The sequence below is a fragment of the Leptodactylus fuscus genome, chromosome 4, assembly GCF_031893055.1.
Source record: "Leptodactylus fuscus isolate aLepFus1 chromosome 4, aLepFus1.hap2, whole genome shotgun sequence".
NCBI lineage: Eukaryota > Metazoa > Chordata > Amphibia > Anura > Leptodactylidae > Leptodactylus > Leptodactylus fuscus.
Genome location: NC_134268.1, coordinates 176602536 through 176623213, shown reverse-complemented (window position 1 = coordinate 176623213; position 20678 = coordinate 176602536). Strand labels below are relative to the sequence as shown.

Here is a 20678-nt window from a genome sequence, read left to right as displayed (position 1 = left end):
CTTTTATGTTATTCTATAATCCTTTAGACTACCTTACTGGCTGGTGAGAGGAATCACACACTCCAGACCAGGACTGACCCCCTCAGTGGACACATGGGTGAACGCTACATTATTATTATTTCGTTTTTCAATGTACTAGACTCTTGGTGGTTACAAGTCTAATCTTTACACATAGGGGCAGATTTACTGTTGGGGTTGCAACTTGACCTTCGTGTAAAATCTGGTGCAATTGACTTTTTAACCAAATTTTTATGACTTCTAAAAAAAAAAAAAAAAAAATTGTAGCTTCACAGAAAAGGAGTACAGTTTCATTGGGAAAGGGTGTGGATTGAATGCAACCAAATATTTCCAACTAAGGGATTGTTCAAATTATTGTTATTTAATGTCCGTTGCTCTCATCTGTCACATTTATGACAGAGCTATAGCTTTGCTTACTCTCTGCCTGATTCCTGCTGTTGTACAAGACCTAGCATAAATATTGCTTCCATTGCTTTTGCTTATTACATGCTGTAGTAGTACAAGATCCAGCAAGTCCTGCTCCGCCAATATTAAACTACAGCTTTATCTACATACCATGGTATTAGTGTATAACTCTTATCATGACCTGCTCAACTATTACAGAACTATTGCCTAACTTGTTTCTGCTTATTCCATGCTGTAATACTACAACACCAAGCATACACTGCTCAGTTACCACTATAGCCTTCCTTATTCCATACTGTAGTACTACAAGTTCAAGCATACACTGCTCAGCTATTACAGTACTATAGCCTTCCTTATTATATGCTGTAGTACTACAAGTTCAAGCATACACTGCTCAGCTATTACAGTACTATAGCCTTACTTATTCCATAGTGTAGTACTACAAGTCCAAGCATACACTGCTCAGCTATTACAGTACTATAGCCTTACTTATTCCATACTGTAGTACTACAAGTCCAAGCATACACTGCTCAGCTATTACAGTACTATAGCCTTCCTTATTCCATACTGTAGTACTACAAGTCCAAGCATACACGGCTCAGCTATTACAGTACTATAGCCTTACTTATTCCATAGTGTAGTACTACAAGTCCAAGCATACACTGCTCAGCTATTACAGTACTATAGCCTTCCTTATTCCATACTGTAGTACTACAAGTCCAAGCATACACTGCTCAGCTATTACAGTACTATAGCCTTCCTTATTCCATACTGTAGTACTACAAGTCCAAGCATACACTGCTCAGCTATTACAGTACTATAGCCTTCCTTATTCCATAGTGTAGTACTACAAGTCCAAGCATACACTGCTCAGCTATTACAGTACTATAGCCTTCCTTATTCCATACTGTAGTACTACAAGTCCAAGCATACACTGCTCAGCTATTACAGTACTATAGCCTTCCTTATTCCATACTGTAGTACTACAAGTCCAAGCATACACTGCTGAGCTATTACAGTACTATAGCCTTCCTTATTCCATAGTGTAGTACTACAAGTCCAAGCATACACTGCTGAGCTATTACAGTACTATAGCCTTCCTTATTCCATATTGTAGTACTACAAGTCCAAGCATACACTGCTCAGCTATTACAGTACTATAGCCTTCCTTATTCCATGCTGTAGTACTACAAGTCCAAGCATACACTGCTCAGTTATTACAGTACTATAGCCTTCCTTATTCCATACTGTAGTACTACAAGTCCAAGCATACACGGCTCAGCTATTACAGTACTATAGCCTTACTTATTCCATACTGTAGTACTACAAGTCCAAGCATACACTGCTCAGCTATTACAGTACTATAGCCTTCCTTATTCCATAGTGTAGTACTACAAGTCCAAGCATACACTGCTCAGCTATTACAGTACTATAGACTTCCTTATTCCATAGTGTAGTACTACAAGTCCAAGCATACACTGCTCAGCTATTACAGTACTATAGCCTTCCTTATTCCATAGTGTAGTACTACAAGTCCAAGCATACACTGCTCAGCTATTACAGTACTATAGCCTTCCTTATTCCATACTGTAGTACTACAAGTCCAAGCATACACTGCTGAGCTATTACAGTACTATAGCCTTCCTTATTCCATAGTGTAGTACTACAAGTCCAAGTATACACTGCTCAGCTATTACAGTACTATAGCCTTCCTTATTCCATATTGTAGTACTACAAGTCCAAGCATACACTGCTCAGCTATTACAGTACTATAGCCTTCCTTATTCCATGCTGTAGTACTACAAGTCCAAGCATACACTGCTCAGTTATTACAGTACTATAGCCTTCCTTATTCCATACTGTAGTACTACAAGTCCAAGCATACACTGCTCAGCTATTACAGTACTATAGCCTTCCTTATTCCATATTGTAGTACTACAAGTCCAAGCATACACTGCTCAGCTATTACAGTACTATAGCCTTCCTTATTCCATGCTGTAGTACTACAAGTCCAAGCATACACTGCTCAGTTATTACAGTACTATAGCCTTCCTTATTCCATACTGTAGTACTACAAGTCCAAGCATACACTGCTCAGCTATTACAGTACTATAGCCTTCCTTATTCCATAGTGTAGTACTACAAGTCCAAGCATACACTGCTCAGCTATTACAGTACTATAGCCTTCCTTATTCCATACTGTAGTACTACAAGTCCAAGCATACACTGCTCAGCTATTACAGTACTATAGCCTTCCTTATTCCATATTGTAGTACTACAAGTCCAAGCATACACTGCTCAGCTATTACAGTACTATAGCCTTCCTTATTCCATGCTGTAGTACTACAAGTCCAAGCATACACTGCTCAGTTATTACAGTACTATAGCCTTCCTTATTCCATACTGTAGTACTACAAGTCCAAGCATACACTGCTCAGCTATTACAGTACTATAGCCTTCCTTATTCCATAGTGTAGTACTACAAGTCCAAGCATACACTGCTCAGCTATTACAGTACTATAGCCTTCCTTATTCCATGCTGTAGTACTACAAGTCCAAGCATACACTGCTCAGCTATTACAGTACTATAGCCTTCCTTATTATATGCTGTAGTACTACAAGTTCAAGCATACACTGCTCAGCTATTACAGTACTATAGCCTTACTTATTCCATAGTGTAGTACTACAAGTCCAAGCATACACTGCTCAGCTATTACAGTACTATAGCCTTACTTATTCCATACTGTAGTACTACAAGTCCAAGCATACACTGCTCAGCTATTACAGTACTATAGCCTTCCTTATTCCATACTGTAGTACTACAAGTCCAAGCATACACGGCTCAGCTATTACAGTACTATAGCCTTACTTATTCCATAGTGTAGTACTACAAGTCCAAGCATACACTGCTCAGCTATTACAGTACTATAGCCTTCCTTATTCCATACTGTAGTACTACAAGTCCAAGCATACACTGCTCAGCTATTACAGTACTATAGCCTTCCTTATTCCATAGTGTAGTACTACAAGTCCAAGCATACACTGCTCAGCTATTACAGTACTATAGCCTTCCTTATTCCATACTGTAGTACTACAAGTCCAAGCATACACTGCTCAGCTATTACAGTACTATAGCCTTCCTTATTCCATACTGTAGTACTACAAGTCCAAGCATACACTGCTGAGCTATTACAGTACTATAGCCTTCCTTATTCCATAGTGTAGTACTACAAGTCCAAGCATACACTGCTGAGCTATTACAGTACTATAGCCTTCCTTATTCCATATTGTAGTACTACAAGTCCAAGCATACACTGCTCAGCTATTACAGTACTATAGCCTTCCTTATTCCATGCTGTAGTACTACAAGTCCAAGCATACACTGCTCAGTTATTACAGTACTATAGCCTTCCTTATTCCATACTGTAGTACTACAAGTCCAAGCATACACGGCTCAGCTATTACAGTACTATAGCCTTACTTATTCCATACTGTAGTACTACAAGTCCAAGCATACACTGCTCAGCTATTACAGTACTATAGCCTTCCTTATTCCATAGTGTAGTACTACAAGTCCAAGCATACACTGCTCAGCTATTACAGTACTATAGACTTCCTTATTCCATAGTGTAGTACTACAAGTCCAAGCATACACTGCTCAGCTATTACAGTACTATAGCCTTCCTTATTCCATAGTGTAGTACTACAAGTCCAAGCATACACTGCTCAGCTATTACAGTACTATAGCCTTCCTTATTCCATACTGTAGTACTACAAGTCCAAGCATACACTGCTGAGCTATTACAGTACTATAGCCTTCCTTATTCCATAGTGTAGTACTACAAGTCCAAGCATACACTGCTCAGCTATTACAGTACTATAGCCTTCCTTATTCCATATTGTAGTACTACAAGTCCAAGCATACACTGCTCAGCTATTACAGTACTATAGCCTTCCTTATTCCATGCTGTAGTACTACAAGTCCAAGCATACACTGCTCAGTTATTACAGTACTATAGCCTTCCTTATTCCATACTGTAGTACTACAAGTCCAAGCATACACTGCTCAGCTATTACAGTACTATAGCCTTCCTTATTCCATATTGTAGTACTACAAGTCCAAGCATACACTGCTCAGCTATTACAGTACTATAGCCTTCCTTATTCCATGCTGTAGTACTACAAGTCCAAGCATACACTGCTCAGTTATTACAGTACTATAGCCTTCCTTATTCCATACTGTAGTACTACAAGTCCAAGCATACACTGCTCAGCTATTACAGTACTATAGCCTTCCTTATTCCATAGTGTAGTACTACAAGTCCAAGCATACACTGCTCAGCTATTACAGTACTATAGCCTTCCTTATTCCATACTGTAGTACTACAAGTCCAAGCATACACTGCTCAGCTATTACAGTACTATAGCCTTCCTTATTCCATATTGTAGTACTACAAGTCCAAGCATACACTGCTCAGCTATTACAGTACTATAGCCTTCCTTATTCCATGCTGTAGTACTACAAGTCCAAGCATACACTGCTCAGTTATTACAGTACTATAGCCTTCCTTATTCCATACTGTAGTACTACAAGTCCAAGCATACACTGCTCAGCTATTACAGTACTATAGCCTTCCTTATTCCATAGTGTAGTACTACAAGTCCAAGCATACACTGCTCAGCTATTACAGTACTATAGCCTTCCTTATTCCATGCTGTAGTACTACAAGTCCAAGCATACACTGCTCAGCTATTACAGTACTATAGCCTTCCTTATTCCATACTGTAGTACTACAAGTCCAAGCATACACTGCTCAGCTATTACAGTACTATAGCCTTCCTTATTCCATACTGTAGTGCTACAAGTCCAAGCATACACTGCTCAGATATTACAATACTATAGCCTTACTTATTCCATACTGTAGTACTACAAGTCCAAGCATACACTGCTCAGCTATTACAGTACTATAGCCTTCCTTATTCCATGCTGTAGTACTACAAGTCCAAGCATACACTGCTCAGCTATTACAGTACTATAACCTTCCTTATTATATACTGTAGTACTACAAGTCCAAGCATACACTGCTCAGCTATTACAGTACTATAGCCTTCCTTATTCCATACTGTAGTACTACAAGTCCAAGCATACACTGCTCAGTTATTACAGTACTATAGCCTTACTTATTCCATACTGTAGTACTACAAGTCCAAGCATACACTGCTCAGCTATTAAAGTACTATAGCCTTCCTTATTCCATAGTGTAGTACTACAAGTCCAAGCATACACTGCTCAGCTATTACAGTACTATAGCCTTCCTTATTCCATGCTGTAGTACTACAAGTCCAAGCATACACTGCTCAGCTATTACAGTACTATAACCTTCCTTATTATATACTGTAGTACTACAAGTCCAAGCATACACTGCTCAGCTATTACAGTACTATAGCCTTCCTTATTCCATACTGTAGTACTACAAGTCCAAGCATACACTGCTCAGTTATTACAGTACTATAGCCTTACTTATTCCATACTGTAGTACTACAAGTCCAAGCATACACTGCTCAGCTATTAAAGTACTATAGCCTTCCTTATTCCATAGTGTAGTACTACAAGTCCAAGCATACACTGCTCAGCTATTACAGTACTATAGCCTTCCTTATTCCATAGTGTAGTACTACAAGTCCAAGCATACACTGCTCAGCTATTACAGTACTATAGCCTTACTTATTCCATAGTGTAGTACTACAAGTCCAAGCATACACTGCTCAGCTATTACAGTACTATAGCCTTCCTTATTCCATAGTGTAGTACTACAAGTCCAAGCATACACTGCTCAGCTATTACAGTACTATAGCCTTCCTTATTCCATAGTGTAGTACTACAAGTCCAAGCATCCACTGCTCAGCTATTACAGTACTATAGCCTTCCTTATTCCATAGTGTAGTACTACAAGTCCAAGTATACACTGCTCAGCTATTACAGTACTATAGCCTTACTTATTCCATACTGTAGTACTACAAGTCCAAGCATCCACTGCTCAGCTATTACAGTACTATAGCCTTCCTTATTCCATGCTGTAGTACTACAAGTCCAAGCATACACTGCTCAGATATTACAGTACTATAGCCTTACTTATTCCATAGTGTAGTACTACAAGTCCAAGCATACACTGCTCAACTATTACAGTACTATAGCCTTCCTTATTCCATGCTGTAGTACTACAAGTCCAAGCATACACTGCTCAGATATTACAGTACTATAGCCTTACTTATTCCATAGTGTAGCACTACAAGTCCAAGCATACACTGCTCAGCTATTACAGTACTATAGCCTTCCTTATTCCATGCTGTAGTACTACAAGTCCAAGCATACACTGCTCAGCTATTACAGTACTATAGCCTTACTTATTATATACTGTAGTACTACAAGTCCAAGCATACACTGCTCAGCTATTACAGTACTATAACCTTCCTTATTCCATAGTGTAGTACTACAAGTCCAAGCATACACTGCTCAGCTATTACAGTACTATAGCCTTCCTTATTCCATGCTGTAGTACTACAAGTCCAAGCATACACTGCTCAGCTATTACAGTACTATAGCCTTACTTATTATATACTGTAGTACTACAAGTCCAAGCATACACTGCTCAGCTATTACAGTACTATAACCTTCCTTATTCCATAGTGTAGTACTACAAGTCCAAGCATACACTGCTCAGCTATTACAGTACTATAGCCTTCCTTATTCCATAGTGTAGTACTACAAGTCCAAGCATACACTGCTCAGCTATTACAGTACTATAGCCTTCCTTATTCCATACTGTAGTACTACAAGTCCAAGCATACACTGCTCAGCTATTACAGTACTATAGCCTTCCTTATTCCATATTGTAGTACTACAAGTCCAAGCATACACTGCTCAGTTATTACAGTACTATAGCCTTCCTTATTCCATAGTGTAGTACTACAAGTCCAAGCATACACTGCTCAGCTCTTACAGTACTATAGCCTTACTGATTCCATGCTGTAGTACTACAAGTCCAAGCATACACTGCTCAGCTCTTACAGTACTATAGCCTTCCTTATTCCATAGTGTAGTACTACAAGTCCAAGTATACACTGCTCAGCTGTTACAGTACTATAGCCTTCCTTATTCCATGCTGTAGTACTACAAGTCCAAGCATACACTGCTCAGCTATTACAGTACTGTAGCCTTCCTTATTCCATACTGTAGTATTACAAGTCCAAGCATACACTGCTCAGCTATTACAGTACTATAGCCTTCCTTATTCCATAGTGTAGTACTACAAGTCCAAGCATACACTGCTCAGTTATTACAGTACTATAGCCTTCCTTATTCCATAGTGTAGTACTACAAGTCCAAGCATACACTGCTCAGCTCTTACAGTACTATAGCCTTACTGATTCCATGCTGTAGTACTACAAGTCCAAGCATACACTGCTCAGCTCTTACAGTACTATAGCCTTCCTTATTCCATAGTGTAGTACTACAAGTCCAAGTATACACTGCTCAGCTATTACAGTACTATAGCCTTCCTTATTCCATGCTGTAGTACTACAAGTCCAAGCATACACTGCTCAGCTATTACAGTACTATAGCCTTACTTATTCCATACTGTAGTACTACAAGTCCAAGCATACACTGCTCAGCTATTACAGTACTGTAGCCTTCCTTATTCCATACTGTAGTACTACAAGTCCAAGCATACACTGCTCAGCTATTACAGTACTATAGCCTTCCTTATTCCATAGTGTAGTACTACAAGTCCAAGCATACACTGCTCAGTTATTACAGTACTATAGCCTTCCTTATTCCATAGTGTAGTACTACAAGTCCAAGCATACACTGCTCAGCTATTACAGTACTATAGCCTTCCTTATTCCATAGTGTAGTACTACAAGTCCAAGCATACACTGCTCAGCTATTACAGTACTATAGCCTTCCTTATTCCATGCTGTAGTACTACAAGTCCAAGCATACACTGCTCAGCTATTACAGTACTATAGCCTTCCTTATTCCATAGTGTAGTACTACAAGTCCAAGTATACACTGCTCAGCTATTACAGTACTATAGCCTTCCTTATTCCATGCTGTAGTACTACAAGTCCAAGCATACACTGCTCAGCTATTACAGTACTATAGCCTTCCTTATTCCATACTGTAGTACTTCAAGTCCAAGCATACACTGCTCAGCTATTACAGTACTATAGCCTTCCTTATTCCATAGTGTAGTACTACAAGTCCAAGCATACACTGCTCAGCTATTACAGTACTATAGCCTTCCTTATTCCATGCTGTAGTACTACAAGTCCAAGCATACACTGCTCAGCTATTACAGTACTATAGCCTTCCTTATTCCATGCTGTAGTACTACAAGTCCAAGCATACACTGCTCAGCTATTACAGTACTATAGCCTTCCTTATTCCATACTGTAGTACTACAAGTCCAAGCATACACTGCTCAGATATTACAGTACTATAGCCTTCCTTATTATATACTGTAGTACTACAAGTCCAAGCATACACTGCTCAGCTATTACAGTACTATAGCCTTCCTTATTCTATACTGTAGTACTACAAGTCCAAGCATACACTGCTCAGCTATTACAGTACTATAGCCTTCCTTATTCTATACTGTAGTACTACAAGTCCAAGCATACACTGCTCAGCTATTACAGTACTATAGCCTTCCTTATTCTATACTGTAGTACTACAAGTCCAAGCATACACTGCTCAGCTATTACAGTACTATAGCCTTACTTATTCCATAGTGTAGTACTACAAGTCCAAGCATACACTGCTCAGCTATTACAGTACTATAGCCTTCCTTATTCCATAGTGTAGTACTACAAGTCCAAGCATACACTGCTCAGCTATTACAGTACTATAGCCTTCCTTATTCCATACTGTAGTACTACAAGTCCAAGCATACACTGCTCAGTTATTACAGTACTATAGCCTTACTTATTCCATACTGTAGTACTACAAGTCCAAGCATACACTGCTCAGCTATTACAGTACTATAGCCTTCCTTATTCCATACTGTAGTACTACAAGTCCAAGCATACACTGCTCAGTTATTACAGTACTATAGCCTTACTTATTCCATACTGTAGTACTACAAGTCCAAGCATACACGGCTCAGCTATTACAGTACTATAGCCTTCCTTATTCCATAGTGTAGTACTACAAGTCCAAGCATACACTGCTCAGCTATTACAGTACTATAGCCTTACTTATTCCATACTGTAGTACTACAAGTCCAAGTATACACGGCTCAGCTATTACAGTACTATAGCCTTCCTTATTCCATGCTGTAGTACTACAAGTCCAAGCATACACTGCTCAGCTATTACAGTACTATAGCCTTCCTTATTCCATACTGTAGTACTACAAGTCCAAGCATACACTGCTCAGCTATTACAGTACTATAGCCTTCCTTATTCTATACTGTAGTACTACAAGTCCAAGCATACACTGCTCAGCTATTACAGTACTATAGCCTTCCTTATTCCATACTGTAGTACTACAAGTCCAAGCATACACTGCTCAGCTATTACAGTACTATAGCCTTCCTTATTCCATAGTGTAGTACTACAAGTCCAAGCATACACTACTCAGCTATTACAGTACTATAGCCTTCCTTATTCCATAGTGTAGTACTACAAGTCCAAGCATACACTGCTCAGCTATTACAGTACTATAGCCTTCCTTATTCCATAGTGTAGTACTACAAGTCCAAGCATACACTGCTCAGCTATTACAGTACTATAACCTTCCTTATTATATACTGTAGTACTACAAGTCCAAGCATACACTGCTCAGCTATTACAGTACTATAGCCTTCCTTATTCCATACTGTAGTACTACAAGTCCAAGCATACACTGCTCAGATATTACAGTACTATAGCCTTTACTTATTCCATAGTGTAGTACTACAAGTCCAAGCATACACTGCTCAGCTATTACAGTACTATAGCCTTCCTTATTCCATAGTGTAGTACTACAAGTCCAAGCATACACTGCTCAGCTATTACAGTACTATAGCCTTCCTTATTCCATACTGTAGTACTACAAGTCCAAGCATACACTGCTCAGCTATTACAGTACTATAGCCTTCCTTATTCCATAGTGTAGTACTACAAGTCCAAGCATACACTGCTCAGCTATTACAGTACTATAGCCTTCCTTATTCCATGCTGTAGTACTACAAGTCCAAGCATACACTGCTCAGCTATTACAGTACTATAGCCTTCTTTATTCCATAGTGTAGTACTACAAGTCCAAGCATACACTGCTCAGCTATTACAGTACTATAGCCTTCCTTATTCCATAGTGTAGTACTACAAGTCCAAGCATACACTGCTCAGCTATTACAGTACTATAGCCTTCCTTATTCCATGCTGTAGTACTACAAGTCCAAGCATACACTGCTCAGCTATTACAGTACTATAGCCTTCCTTATTCCATAGTGTAGTACTACAAGTCCAAGCATACACTGCTCAGTTATTACAGTACTATAGCCTTCCTTATTCCATAGTGTAGTACTACAAGTCCAAGCATACACTGCTCAGCTATTACAGTACTATAGCCTTCCTTATTCTATACTGTAGTACTACAAGTCCAAGCATACACTGCTCAGGGCTCGTTCACATCTGCGTTCATGGGTCCTTATTGCAGGTTTCCGTTTCCTGCATAAAACAGATGCAGGAGACGGAAGCCTGCAGGAGACTTTCTCACCCATTCATTTGAATGGGTGAGAAAGCTGTCCGGCCATGCGCGGCAGTGAGCGTTTTGCGCTCTCCGCCGCGAAACCGGGTTTTATAATCCGGACACAGAGTCGGACATGCAGTACTCTGTGTCCGGATAAAAAAATCCGGTTTCGCGGCGGAGAGCCTAAAACGCTCACCGCCGCGCACGGCCGGACCCGATCTATGGTTTCCGTCTTCTGCCATGCAGAAGACGGAAACCATAGTACGGAGACCCCAGACGCAGGTGTGAACCCAGCGTCAGATATTACAGTACTATAGCCTTACTTATTCTATAGTGTAGTACTACAAGTCCAAGCATACACTGCTCAGCTATTACAGTACTATAGCCTTCCTTATTCCATAGTGTAGTACTACAAGTCCAAGCATACACTGCTCAGTTATTACAGTACTATAGCCTTCCTTATTCCATAGTGTAGTACTACAAGTCCAAGCATACACTGCTCAGCTCTTACAGTACTATAGCCTTCCTTATTCCATGCTGTAGTACTACAAGTCCAAGCATACACTGCTCAGCTATTACAGTACTATAGCCTTCCTTATTCCATGCTGTAGTACTACAAGTCCAAGCATACACTGCTCAGCTATTACAGTACTATAACCTTCCTTATTATATACTGTAGTACTACAAGTCCAAGCATACACTGCTCAGCTATTACAGTACTATAGCCTTCCTTATTCCATAGTGTAGTACTACAAGTCCAAGCATACACTGCTCAGCTATTACAGTACTATAGCCTTCCTTATTCCATAGTGTAGTACTACAAGTCCAAGCATACACTGCTCAGCTATTACAGTACTATAGCCTTCCTTATTCCATGCTGTAGTACTACAAGTCCAAGCATACACTGCTCAGCTATTACAGTACTATAACCTTCCTTATTATATACTGTAGTACTACAAGTCCAAGCATACACTGCTCAGCTATTACAGTACTATAGCCTTCCTTATTCCATAGTGTAGTACTACAAGTCCAAGCATACACTGCTCAGCTATTACAGTACTATAGCCTTCCTTATTCCATACTGTAGTACTACAAGTCCAAGCATACACTGCTCAGCTATTACAGTACTATAGCCTTCCTTATTCCATAGTGTAGTACTACAAGTCCAAGCATACACTGCTCAGCTATTACAGTACTATAGCCTTCCTTATTCCATGCTGTAGTACTACAAGTCCAAGCATACACTGCTCAGCTATTACAGTACTATAACCTTCCTTATTATATACTGTAGTACTACAAGTCCAAGCATACACTGCTCAGCTATTACAGTACTATAGCCTTCCTTATTCCATGCTGTAGTACTACAAGTCCAAGCATACACTGCTCAGCTATTACAGTACTATAACCTTCCTTATTATATACTGTAGTACTACAAGTCCAAGCATACACTGCTCAGCTATTACAGTACTATAGCCTTCCTTATTCCATACTGTAGTACTACAAGTCCAAGCATACACTGCTCAGCTATTACAGTACTATAGCCTTACTTATTCCATACTGTAGTACTACAAGTCCAAGCATACACGGCTCAGCTATTACAGTACTATAGCCTTCCTTATTCCATACTGTAGTACTACAAGTCCAAGCATACACTGCTCAGCTATTACAGTACTATAGCCTTCCTTATTCTATACTGTAGTACTACAAGTCCAAGCATACACTGCTCAGTTATTACAGTACTATAGCCTTCCTTATTCCATAGTGTAGTACTACAAGTCCAAGCATACACTGCTCAGCTATTACAGTACTATAGCCTTCCTTATTCCATAGTGTAGCACTACAAGTCCAAGCATACACTGCTCAGCTATTACAGTACTATAGCCTTCCTTATTCCATGCTGTAGTACTACAAGTCCAAGCATACACTGCTCAGCTATTACAGTACTATAGCCTTCCTTATTCCATACTGTAGTACTACAAGTCCAAGCATACACTGCTCAGCTATTACAGTACTATAACCTTCCTTATTATATACTGTAGTACTACAAGTCCAAGCATACACTGCTCAGCTATTACAGTACTATAGCCTTCCTTATTCCATACTGTAGTACTACAAGTCCAAGCATACACTGCTCAGCTATTACAGTACTATAGCCTTCCTTATTCCATAGTGTAGTACTACAAGTCTAAGCATACACTGCTCAGCTATTACAGTACTATAGCCTTCCTTATTCCATAGTGTAGTACTACAAGTCCAAGCATACACTGCTCAGCTATTACAGTACTATAGCCTTCCTTATTCCATGCTGTAGTACTACAAGTCCAAGCATACACTGCTCAGCTATTACAGTACTATAACCTTCCTTATTATATACTGTAGTACTACAAGTCCAAGCATACACTGCTCAGCTATTACAGTACTATAGCCTTCCTTATTCCATGCTGTAGTACTACAAGTCCAAGCATACACTGCTCAGTTATTACAGTACTATAGTCTTACTTATTCTATAGTGTAGTACTACAAGTCCAAGCATACACTGCTCAGCTATTACAGTACTATAGCCTTCCTTATTCCATAGTGTAGTACTACAAGTCCAAGCATACACTGCTCAGCTATTACAGTACTATAGCCTTCCTTATTCCATGCTGTAGTACTACAAGTCCAAGCATACACTGCTCAGCTATTACAGTACTATAGCCTTCCTTATTCCATAGTGTAGTACTACAAGTCCAAGCATACACTGCTCAGTTATTACAGTACTATAGCCTTCCTTATTCCATACTGTAGTACTACAAGTCCAAACATACACTGCTCAGCTATTACAGTACTATAGCCTTCCTTATTCCATGCTGTAGTACTACAAGTCCAAGCATACACTGCTCAGCTATTACAGTACTATAGCCTTCCTTATTCCATAGTGTAGTACTACAAGTCCAAGCATACACTGCTCAGTTATTACAGTACTATAGCCTTCCTTATTCCATAGTGTAGTACTACAAGTCCAAGCATACACTGCTCAGCTATTACAGTACTATAGCCTTCCTTATTCCAAGCTGTACTACTACAAGTCCAAGCATACACTGCTCAGCTATTACAGTACTATAGCCTTCCTTATTCCATAGTGTAGTACTACAAGTCCAAGCATACACTGCTCAGCTATTACAGTACTATAGCCTTCCTTATTCCATACTGTAGTACTACAAGTCCAAGCATACACTGCTCAGCTATTACAGTACTATAGCCTTCCTTATTCCATAGTGTAGTACTACACGCAGGGGCGGATCCAGGGCCGGGCGAGCCGGGCAACTGCCCGGGGCCCCGCGCTTAGCGGGGCCCCGCATCCCGGCCCTAATAAAATGGTCCCGGTCAGCCTCGGCATAGTCGGGCAAGTGCCGGGGCCCTCAGAGCCTCTGGGGGCCCCCTGGCACTTGCCTGTCACGATTTCAGCTCATCGGCGTCCGTCCGCCGATGAGCTGAATACATACGCGATGCAGGAGCTGTGACCTCAGCTCCTGCTTTAAAGCTCCGGCCCGGCTTGCGTGTGTAGGCGCGGTGACGTCATCACATCACGCTTACACACGCAAGCCAGGCCGCAGCTAAGCAGGAGCTGAGGTCACAGCTCCTGCATTGCGTATGTGACTGGAGAGAGGAGCGTCGGGGGAACGATGGAAGGTGAGTGATAGAAGGTGAGTGTAAGTGTTTGTTTTGTATTAAATATTAAGGTGGAACATAATGGAGGGGGCCCATGAAACTGGGGGGGGGGGGCAAATGAAGGGGAGGGGGGGAACGGCATGACACTGGGGACAGAGATGGAGGGGGCCCAAAGAAACTGGGGGGCAAATGAAGGGGAGGGGGGAACGGCATGACACTGGGGCAGATGGAGGGGGGAGAACGGCATGACACTGGGGCAGATGGAGGGGGGGAGAACAGCATGACACTGGGGCAGATGGAGGGGGGGACAGCATGACACTGGGGCAGATGGAGGGGGGGGAGAACAGCATGACACTGGGGCAGATGGAGGGGGGAGAACGGCATGACACTAGGGCAGATGAAGGGGGGAGAACGGCATGACACTGAGGCAAATGAAGGGGGGGGAGAATGGCATGACACTGAGGTAGATGAAGGGGGGAGAATAGCATGACACTGGGGTGGATGGAGGGGGGAGAACAGCATGACACTGGGGTGGATGGAGGGGGGAGAACAGCATGACACTGGGGCAAATGAAGGGGGGGAGAACGACATGACACTGAGGCAGATGAAGGGGGGAGAATGGCATGACACTGGGGCAGATGAAGGGGGGGAGAACGGCATGACACTGGGGCAGTTGAAGGGGGGAGAATGGCATGACACTGGGGCAGATGAAGGGGGGAGAACGGCATGACACTGGGGGAGACGGGGGGGACATGAAACTGTGGGCAGATAAAGGGGGAGAATGGCATGAAACTGGGGACAGAGATAGAGGGGGGGACATGAAACTAGGGGTAGATGAAGGGTGTATATGAAAATGGGGAGAGATGGAGGGGGGACATATAATTTACGGGTGACTGTAGGAGGATTATACTGTGTGGAATCACATGAAAAATGAATGAGAATGGGCGGATTCAACATAAAAGTGGGCGGGGCCTAATTTGCTGCGCCGCGCTGCGCGTAGGGCCCCACCAAAGTCAATTGCCCAGGGCCCCGCAAACCCTGGATCCGCCACTGACTACAAGTCCAAGCATACACTGCTCAGCTATTACAGTACTATAGCCTTTCTTATTCCATAGTGTAGTACTACAAGTCCAAGCATACACTGCTCAGCTATTACAGTACTATAGCCTTTCTTATTCCATAGTGTAGTACTACAAGTCCAAGCATACACTGCTCAGCTATTACAGTACTATAGCCTTCCTTATTCCATAGTGTAGTACTACAAGTCCAAGCATACACTGCTCAGCTATTACAGTACTATAGCCTTCCTTATTCCATAGTGTAGCACTACAAGTCCAAGCATACACTGCTCAGCTATTACAGTACTATAGCCTTCCTTATTCCATGCTGTAGTACTACAAGTCCAAGCATACACTGCTCAGCTATTACAGTACTATAGCCTTCCTTATTCCATAGTGTAGTACTACAAGTCCAAGCATACACTGCTCAGCTATTACAGTACTATAGCCTTCCTTATTCCATATTGTAGTACTACAAGTCCAAGCATACACTGCTCAGCTATTACAGTACTATAGCCTTCCTTATTCCATACTGTAGTACTACAAGTCCAAGCATACACTGCTCAGCTATTACAGTACTATAGCCTTCCTTATTCCATGCTGTAGTACTACAAGTCCAAGCATACACTGCTCAGCTATTACAGTACTATAGCCTTCCTTATTCTATGCTGTAGTACTACAAGTCCAAGCATACACTGCTCAGCTATTACAGTACTATAGCCTTCCTTATTCCATGCTGTAGTACTACAAGTCCAAGCATACACTGCTCAGCTATTACAGTACTATAGCCTTCCTTATTCCATGCTGTAGTACTACAAGTCCAAGCATACACTGCTCAGCTATTACAGTACTATAGCCTTCCTTATTCCATATTGTAGTACTACAAGTCCAAGCATACACTGCTCAGCTATTACAGTACTATAGCCTAACTTATTCCATATTGTAGTACTACAAGTCCAAGCATACACTGCTCAGCTATTACAGTACTATAGCCTTACTGATTCCATACTGTAGTACTACAAGTCCAAGCATACACTGCTCAGCTATTACAGTACTATAGCCTTCCTTATTCCATATTGTAGTACTACAAGTCCAAGCATACACTGCTCAGCTATTACAGTACTATAGCCTAACTTATTCCATATTGTAGTACTACAAGTCCAAGCATACACTGCTCAGCTATTACAGTACTATAGCCTTACTGATTCCATACTGTAGTACTACAAGTCCAAGCATACACTGCTCAGCTATTACAGTACTATAGCCTTCCTTATTCCATAGTGTAGTACTACAAGTCCAAGCATACACTGCTCAGCTATTACAGTACTATAGCCTTACTTATTCCATGCTGTAGTACTACAAGTCCAAGCATACACTGCTCAGCTATTACAGTACTATAGCCTTCCTTATTCCATATTGTAGTATTACAAGTCCAAGCATACACTGCTCAGCTATTACAGTACTATAGCCTTCCTTATTCCATATTGTAGTACTACAAGTCCAAGCATACACTGCTCAGCTATTACAGTACTATAGCCTTACTGATTCCATACTGTAGTACTACAAGTCCAAGCATACACTGCTCAGCTATTACAGTACTATAGCCTTCCTTATTCCATAGTGCAGTACTACAAGTCCAAGCATACACTGCTCAGCTATTACAGTACTATAGCCTTCCTTATTCCATAGTGTAGTACTACAAGTCCAAGCATACACTGCTCAGCTATTACAGTACTATAGCCTTCCTTATTCCATAGTGTAGTACTACAAGTCCAAGCATACACTGCTCAGCTATTACAGTACTATAGCCTTCCTTATTCCATAGTGTAGTACTACAAGTCCAAGCATACACTGCTCAGCTATTACAGTACTATAGCCTTCCTTATTCCATGCTGTAGTACTACAAGTCCAAGCATACACTGCTCAGCTATTACAGTACTATAGCCTTCCTTATTCCATACTGTAGTACTACAAGTCCAAGCATACACTGCTCAGCTATTACAGTACTATAGCCTTCCTTATTCCATACTGTAGTACTACAAGTCCAAGCATACACTGCTGAGCTATTACAGTACTATAGCCTTCCTTATTCCATGCTGTAGTACTACAAGTCCAAGCATACACTGCTCAGCTATTACAGTACTATAGCCTTCCTTATTCCATGCTGTAGTACTACAAGTCCAAGCATACACTGCTCAGCTATTACAGTACTATAGCCTTCCTTATTCCATGCTGTAGTACTACAAGTCCAAGCATACACTGCTCAGCTATTACAGTACTATAGCCTTCCTTATTCTATGCTGTAGTACTACAAGTCCAAGCATACACTGCTCAGCTATTACAGTACTATAGCCTTCCTTATTCCATGCTGTAGTACTACAAGTCCAAGCATACACTGCTCAGCTATTACAGTACTATAGCCTTCCTTATTCTATGCTGTAGTACTACAAGTCCAAGCATACACTGCTCAGCTATTACAGTACTATAGCCTTCCTTATTCCATAGTGTAGTACTACAAGTCCAAGCATACACTGCTCAGCTATTACAGTACTATAGCCTTCCTTATTCCATACTGTAGTACTACAAGTCCAAGCATACACTGCTCAGCTATTACAGTACTATAGCCTTCCTTATTCCATGCTGTAGTACTACAAGTCCAAGCATACACTGCTCAGCTATTACAGTACTATAGCCTTCCTTATTCCATAGTGTAGTACTACAAGTCCAAGCATACACTGCTCAGCTATTACAGTACTATAGCCTTCCTTATTCCATAGTGTAGTACTACAAGTCCAAGCATACACTGCTCAGCTATTACAGTACTATAGCCTTCCTTATTCCATAGTGTAGTACTACAAGTCCAAGCATACACTGCTAAGCCAACACTACAGCTTTCTCGGCTTCTGCATGCTGAGGTGTAACTACAACTCTCACATTACTCGGTGTAGTACTACAAGCCCCAGCATGCCCCGGTCGGCTATAACAGAATCCTCGCCTTCCTTCCTCCCTGCATACTATTGTGTCACTACAAGTCCCAGCATGTCCAGCCGTGAACTACGGGACGTAAGAAACTTCCCGTGGCCCAGGGAGGAAGCGTCCAGTAAGAGCCCGTGTCGGCGGCTCCCCGGGCCTGGTGTGACAGGCGGCCTCCCACATCCCCAGGCCCCCAGCAGCTGAGCTACAGCTGAGCGGCCTCCACCAGCCTCCAGGGGGCGTGCCTTCCAGCCCCCGGCCACACCCCCGCTCCCTGCTATGATTTAGAAGTTCAGGAATCCCACGTGACGTCACCAGGGGATGATGTAATGCTGCTCTAAATAGAACGTATTGTAATCTTCCCTCAGTCCAACGTGGTTCTTTTGTAGTACATGGCACTGTGTCTTTAAAAGTGTGTGTGTATGTGTGATGCAGGGGGAAAGTCACTGCCCACTCCAGAAAGAAGCCGAGAGTCTTTAAGCAGTCTGTGAAGAGTTAGCTGCTGCTCCAAGTCTTTGCCCTGTACATGCTGCAGCCAAATAAAGTTCTAGCACTTCTTACCTGAGAGCTGCGGAGCCAAGACACTTCCATCTCCTTATCACAAGCCCCAAACAAACAAGAGCCCACAGTCCTCCTGTACTTGCTGATTTCTACACTTGTTGGGTAAGTTGACAATATATATATATATTTTATATCTCTGCATTATATACATTATATACCTGTCAATGAATTAGATGGTGCATTTAAAGGGACAGGAGATCTAGACACGATTCCTTGTATTTTATATACTCTTAGTGCTTAGGATGTCAGATCTGTCACCTGCTGTGACAACTAATGAAGTGTCCTGTGGTTCTGTAAGGGTTAAGTCCATTGACTTGTGGATGACAGTGACAGGCAGGTGGATGGAGGTGTGTGCTGCTCATCCGCAATACCGCCAGCCCAGGACAAGGTGACAGCTCAAGTGCCATTCACTTTTTGTCACCAAGTTTGCTGGGAGGGAAAGTTTTGTAAAACTTTCCTCTTTGTATCTCAGCTGATCTAAGACTACAGTTATGCCATTAGCAAGTCATTAATATGCTGGTGCCATCCCCAACCTAGAAGACAATGCACTTCACTGCCAGAAAAATAATACAATAAATAAGGGACAGATAACCCCTGCATTGTTCCAGTGTTGTCACGCCAACAGTGACAGGGATCAGGGCGCTGATATTAGGAGAAGACGCCAATACGTGTCACGGCATACTTTAGTAAATACTTTGGGGCGCAATAGTCTCCAGAATATCAAATTATACTAGAAGTGATCTCATGGCGTAAGAAAGTTATATAATAATTTATAAAAATGCTGACTTTATTATTGAGATTTTTCGAAATAATTAATTTATTTAGAAATGACATCTCCTACCATGTCTTTAAGATGTAGCAGTGCTGAATTTGTTCATTTATAATGTATTGGTTGCATAAAGCAGTAGATTTATGTACACTGCTACATCTGACAAACTCGGCTCTGCTACTTCTGTCCAATGCTGTTTTATTTAGTTCAGTTTATGGATCACTATATATATATATATATATATATATATATATATATATATATATATATATATATGTATATGTGTTAACTTACTCTTTTAACACTTTTATTCTACTACTGGCCACCCCAATCCTCCTCCACGTTATATGACGATGAGTTCTGCTGACTGCGTTGGAGTGTGTTTTGTGCGTATTTGGTTGTTAGGTGTCAGTATTTGTATGTTTTGCTCGCAGACATCCCTGGGAATAATGCTGGACATTGGGCCATGACATCATTCGGCAGCCTAGGAAGAGTATGATTAACA

General features: G+C 41.3%; 1 protein-coding gene across 2 annotated transcripts in view; it reads left to right on the top strand.

The window, feature by feature from the left end:
• The first annotated feature begins 19316 nt into the window (after positions 1-19316).
• The window catches only part of CREB5 (cAMP responsive element binding protein 5), a 333659-nt gene continuing 332297 nt past the window's right edge, over positions 19317-20678 (top strand). For both annotated transcript variants that reach the window (XM_075271448.1, XM_075271449.1), the window contains exon 1: positions 19317-19506. The gene's annotated coding sequence lies outside the window, so the exon portion shown is untranslated. The remainder of the gene's footprint in view (positions 19507-20678) is intronic.